The following is a 6,635-nucleotide window of genomic DNA, read 5'->3' as shown; positions in this document are numbered from 1 at the left end:
AATCCATTTTAAATTTATTTTTGTGTATGGTGTTAGGGAGTGTTCTAATTTCATTCTTTAACATGTAGCTGTCCAGTTTTCCCAGCACCACTTATTGAAGATGCTGTCTTTTCTGAATCGTATATTCTTCCCTCCTTTATCAAAAATAAGGTGACCATATGTGTGTGGGTTTACCTCTGGGCTTTCTATCCCTTTCCATTGATCTATATTTCTGTTTGTGTGCCAGAACCATACTGCCTTGACTACTGTAGCTTTGTAGTATAGTCTGAAGTCAGGGAGCCTGATTCCTCCAGCTCCCTTTTTCTTTCTCAAGATTGCTTTGGCTGTTCAGGGTCTTTTGTGTTTCCATACAAATTGTGAAATGTTTTGTCCTAGTTCTGTGAAAAATGCTTTTGGTAGTTTGATAGGGATGGCATTGAATCTGTAGATTGCTTTGGGTAGTAGAGTCATTTTCACAATGTTGATTCTTCCAATCCAAGAACATAGTATATCTCTCCATCTGTTTGTATCATCTTTGATTTCTTTCATCAGTGTCTTATAGTTTTCTGCATACAGGTCTTTTGTCTCCTTAATAGGTTTATTCCTAGGTATTTTATTCTTTTTGTTGCAGTGGTAAATGGGAGTGCTTCCTTAATTTCTCTTTCAGATTTTTCATCATTAGTGTATAGGAATGCAAGAGATTTCTGTGCATTAATTTTGTATCTTGCTACTTTACCAAATTCATTGATTAGCTCTAGTGGTTTTCTGGTAGCATCTTTAGGATTCCCTGTGTATAGTAACATGTCATCTGCAAACAGTGACAGTTTTACTTCTTCTTTTCCTTTTTGGATTCCTTTTATTTCTTTTTCTTCTCTGATTGCTGTGGCTAAAACTTCCAAAACTATGTTGAATAACAGTGGTGAGAGTGGGCAACCTTGTCTTGTTCCTGATCTTTGTGGAAATGGTTTCACTTTTTCACCAATGAGAACAATGTTGGCTGTGGATTTGTCAATTATAGCCTTTATTATGTTGAGGTTAGTTCCATCTATGCCTACTTTCTGGAGGGTTTTATCATAAATATGTGTTGAATTTTGTGAAAAGCTTTTTCTGCATCTATTGAGATGCTCATATGTTTTTCTCCTTCAATGTGTTAATATGGTTTATCACATTGATTGATTTGCATATACTGAAGAATCCTTGCATTACTGGGATAAACCCCACTTGATCATGGTGTATGATCCTTTTAATGTGCTGTTGGATTCTGTTTGCTAGTATTTTGTTGAGGATTTTTGCATCTATGTTCATCAGTGATATTGGCCTGTAGTTTTCTTTTTTTGTGACATCTTTGTCTGGTTTTGGTATCAGGGTGATGGTGGCTTCATAGAATGAGTTTGGGAGTGTTCCTCCCTCTGCTATATTTTGGAAGAGTTTGAGAAGGATGGGTGTTACCTCTTCTCTACATGTTTGATAGAATTTACCTGTGAATCCTCTGGTCCTGGGCTTTTGTTTGTTGGAAGATTTTTAATCACAGTTTCAGTTTCAGTGCTCGTTATTGGTCTGCTTATATTTTCTCTTTCTTCCTGGTTCAGTCTCGGAAAGTTGTGCTTTCTAAGAATTTGCCCATTTCTTCCAGCTTGTCCACTTTATTGACATATAGTTGCTTGTAGTAATCTCTCATGATCCTTCGTATTTCTGCAGTGTCAGTTGTTACTTCTCCTTTTTCATTTCTAATTCTATTGATTTGAGTCTTCTCCCTTTTTTTCTTGATAAGTGTGGCTAATGGTTTATCAATTTTGTGTATCTTCTCAAAGAACAAGCTTTTAGTTTTATTGCTATTTGCTATTGTTTCCTTCATTTTTTTTCATTTATTTCTGATCTGATCTTTATGATTTCTTTCCTTCTGCTAAGTTGTCTTTATGTTATGTATTGCTTTGAGAAACTTTGACAGCTGCAAAGTGTGAGAATGAGAGAACAAATCTTGTGAAAAATAATATCCCTCTAAAGTCTCCTTGAAAATTTCTTTAGCACATCTCTGTCTTGCAAAACCTTATTATACTAGAGAAGAAAAAAAGAGAAGTACTACTTTCATTATGCTGCCTGTGAATCTGACTGATTCACAAACTCATTCGTTACATTTTCTGCTTTCCGATTTATCACAGGCAACACATTTCCTAATTGTTTTGCCTATGCAAAACATGGTTTTCTTTGTCTCTGGTCTCTAGTAGCAATTTCCTCACTGTTCTAGCAGACTTCACCAGCAGTCTCCTTACCTACATTCAGGCCTCCTTCTCCTACACAGACAGAAAGCCAGTGCCAGATGTTTTAGGATTTTGTTACAATGGTATTTCACTTGTAGTGTATTGGTTTCTGTTTCACTTTTCTGTGTTTTAGTAGTATTAGTTTCCTATTGCTGCTGTAAGAAAGTACAAGAGGTTAGTGACTTCAAAAACACAAATTTATTATTTTACAGTTCTTGAAGTCAGACTCGGATATGGGCTTCACTGTGCTAAAATCAAGATGTCAGCAAGACTGTATTAGTTTGAAGTCTTCTAGAGTGTCTTAGTCAGTTTGGGCTGCTATAAGAAGTTACCATAGTATGGATGGCTTAAACAACGAACATTGATTTCTCACAGTTTTGGACTCTGGAAGTGCTGCAGGAAGGGGGACGCCTTCCAGAGCCTTAGAGTGAGCTCTTGTCTGACACTTGGAAATGAATTGCCTAAGGAGACACAAGTGCTGACAAAGCAAGAGGCGTTATAGGAAAGGGATGCCTGGGCAGAGAGCAGCAGGGTTAGGGAACCCAGGAGAACTTCTCTGCCACATGGCTCTCAGTGTCAGGTTTTATGGCAATGGGGTTAGTGTCCGGCTTATCTCTGGCCAATCACCTTGCTTGACCCAGTCTGACTCAGTGTCCTTCCTAGTGGTATGCACATCTCTCTGCCAAGATGGATTCCAGCGAGAAGGACTCTAGGAGGTTGGCCATCTCCTCCTTCTTTTGGCCCCTCCTGAATTCTCCTGGTTAATTTTTGGGGCAGCACCATGTTCCTTTTTGGCACCTCCTGTTGTGAGACAACTCAGGCAAGTGGTCCTGGCCAAGGTGGCTGGTTTCGGTCAACAGTTCCCTAACAGAAGTCTGAGAACAAGGTGTCAGCATGGTTGGTGAGGACCTTCTTCCTAGTAATGTCTTCACATGATCTTTCCTTGGTGAAAAATCAGAGAGAGAGAGAGAGAGTTTTTATTTCTCATCCTCTTTTTAAGAGGACATTAATCTCATTATGATGGTCCCACCCTCATGATCAAATCTAACTCTAATTATCTCCCAAAGACCTCACCTCCAAATACCATCACACTGGGGATTAGGTTTTAACACATGAATTTTGAGGGGATACAAAAGTTCAGTCCATAGCACAAAGGCTGCCCACATTCCCTGACTCATTGTCCCTTTCCATCTGCAAAGCCAGCAATTGCATCACTCGGACCTCTTCTTCTGTCAACATACTTCCTTCTCTGATTCACACTCCCTGCCTCATTGGGTCCATGTGAATAAATCAACATAATCTCCCCTTCTCATGTTTTTTAATTAAGTCTGAGAAGTCTTTTTGTCAATGTAAGTCAATATATTTGTAGGTGTTAGAGATTAGGACCTGGACATACTTTAGGGATCATTATTCTGCCCACCAGTCTATGTAACAAACTATTGCAAAATATAATTCCACACTTTATGATATCATGATTTTGTGTGTTGACTTTACTCAATTTGACGTTTTTGGTTTTTTGTTTTGTTTTGTTTTGCCTTGTTGATGTCTGGAGATCAATTAGACAGTTGCAGTCAGCTGGAAGCTCGGGAGAAACTGGAATGTGAACAATGAATGGCCTCTTATCCTCTGGGTTTTTCATCACATGACCTCAAGTCATTCTGTAGTAAAATACAAAGGTCTTTAGAGTATGGTGAATGGCTTTCAAAAGGAAGTTTTTCAGGAGCACAAGTTCCAGTGTGCAATTATTTATCAAGCCTTTGCTCGCATAAATTTTGTTAATACGAAAACAGCTTCCAAATTTTGTGACCACCTGTCACTGTGAGAGAGAATTCACCAAAAGATATGATTTATTAGCAGCAACAAATAGAAAAGATTCTACCGAAGCAGTGAAATGACTCAAAATATTAAAACTGCAATAGATAGAGGTTCTACAATTAGGAAATCATGTAATAGAAAAAAATAAATAATAATAGTAATATACATATATACTTTATCATTCATTCCCATTATATTTAGAACTAAAATTCTGATAAGCAGAAGGATGAAATGATTTTTCTTGGTTTGTAAATCTGGAAAGTGGCAGACACAAGATTCTAATTTAGATCAGTCAACTCTTATTCATTTTTTTTCATTAAGCATCACCTATAAACAAACAATATAGATTAATAAAGTTTAAACTTAATCTCAGAATATAACTGGTTTAATATACTCTCCATATAGACACTGGACTTGGTGATAAAACAATATTATTAGAATCACTACATAGTTTAAAAAGATACTTGATTATGATACATTTAAGCATAAGAAATAAAATATGTACATATAATAAATATAAGGAACAACATTATAGAACATACATTAAAGAATTGTTATTTAAAAACTGGAGAAAAATTTATCAGTCTCAAGTAAAATTGATTTGGATAATCACCTACCTTGTTTTCACTCCAAAGTGGTAAGGAACATTCAAAGTCTAATTCCTCATTCTAGGATTGTATGAAAAACTGATTACTTTTAAATAGAAAATCAGTAACTTTTAAAAGGAGAGAATTGTCTACTTTTTTATTATCTCTATTCTATCTCCTCCTATTTAAAAGAGGTTATTCATAAGTCACTGATCTAAAGACACATATTTATAATAGTCCATGTTTCTTGGGGATTTCACATTAGCTAGTTTATCAATTATCCAGATTTTTAAATATCATATACCTTATAAATTGAGAAATATTTGTGATTTTTTAATTGTATGTAACAGGTGAATGAATGAATAAATTATGTTTAAAAAGCTCATTTTGTATAATTTAAATAATTTTCAATTTATTGAAACTTGCTTTACGACTCAGAATATCATCTATCTTGGCAAATGTTCCATTTAAATTTTAAAAGAATGTGTTTGCTGCTGCAGTTTTGTGGAGTGTTGAAACTCTGATAAACCCTGACAAAACTCTGCTCTGAAATCTGCTTTGTCTGGTATTAAGACAACCATTAGTTTAGCTACTGGTAAAAGAAATGAACAATTGTGAATAACGCTGCAATAAACATGGGAGTGCAGATATCTTTTCAATACCGTTCTCTTTTCCTTTGGATATATAACCAGAAGTGAAATTTCTGGATGATAAGGTAGTTTTATTTTTAGTTTTTTGAAGAACCTCTACACTATTTTCCACAGTGGTTGTATCAATTTACATTCCCACTAATAGCGAGTGCACAAGGCTTCCTTGTTATCCACGTTCTTGCCAATACTTGTTATCTCTCCTCTTCTTGATGATAGCTATTCTAACAGGTTTGAGATGATATCTCATTTTGGTTTTGATTTGCATTTCCCTAATTGTTAGTGATGTTGAGCATCTTTTCATGTACCTGTTGACCATTTGATTATGTCTTCATTGGAGAAATGTCTGTTCAGTTGTAGTGCTGTGCTTTAATCAGATTTTTGCCTTTTGTCATTGAGTTGTATAAACAAGATATGGAAACAATGTAAGTGTCTGTCAATGGGTGATTGGATAACAAAGATGTGTGTACACACAGATGTGTGTGCACACAATGAAATATTATTCAGCTATAAGAAAGAAGGATATTCTGCCATTTGCAACAACATGGATAAAACTTGAGAGCGTTATGCTAAATGAAATCAGTCAGACAGAGAAAGACAAATACTGTATGACATCACTTATATATAGAATCTACAAAAGCTGAACTTTTAGAAACAAGAGAGTAGAATGATGTTATCAGGGGCTCGGGGGTGGGGAAAGTGGGAATATGTTAGTCAAAGCATACAAACTTGCAATTAGAAGATAAATAAGTTCTGGAGATCTAATGACGAGCATTGTGGTATGGTCAACAGTACTATATTATACACCACAAAGTTGCTAAGAAAATAGATCTTATATGTTCTCACCACAAAATGAAATAATAATTATATAACCTGAAGGAGGTGTTAGCTAATGCTATAGTGGTAATCACATTGCAATATATAAATGTGTCAAATAAACACTCTGTACACTTTATACTTACATGATATTATATATCAATTATATCTGAATTTAAAAAAAGAGTGAACTTTTGACACAAACAATATAGATGATTCTCAAAATTATTTTGCTAAATAAAGAAAACAAAAACAAGAAAGACCAAGCTCTGTGACATCATTTATTAAAAAAATAATAATAAAATTTAAAAGTAAAATTTCAACTAGGCCAAAGATAAGTTACAGAGAAAGAAAAACATGATTATATTGGGTTTATTACCTTTTCAAAAACTCAGAAAACAGACTTTTCTTTACAATGAGATACCTGTAATTGAGAAAACTAAATTTCTTCCTAAAAAAATTAAATATAAACCTCAAAATTAAATTAGTTGTCTCAAAGATAAACAATTTCATGTCATCATACTTGAAAAAAT

The sequence above is a fragment of the Balaenoptera borealis genome (genome assembly GCF_965194805.1).
Source record: "Balaenoptera borealis genome assembly, chromosome: 5".
In the NCBI taxonomy this organism is placed as follows: domain Eukaryota; kingdom Metazoa; phylum Chordata; class Mammalia; order Artiodactyla; family Balaenopteridae; genus Balaenoptera; species Balaenoptera borealis.
The sequence above is the reverse complement of the archived record's forward strand: the minus strand, read 5'-3'. Positions refer to the sequence as shown.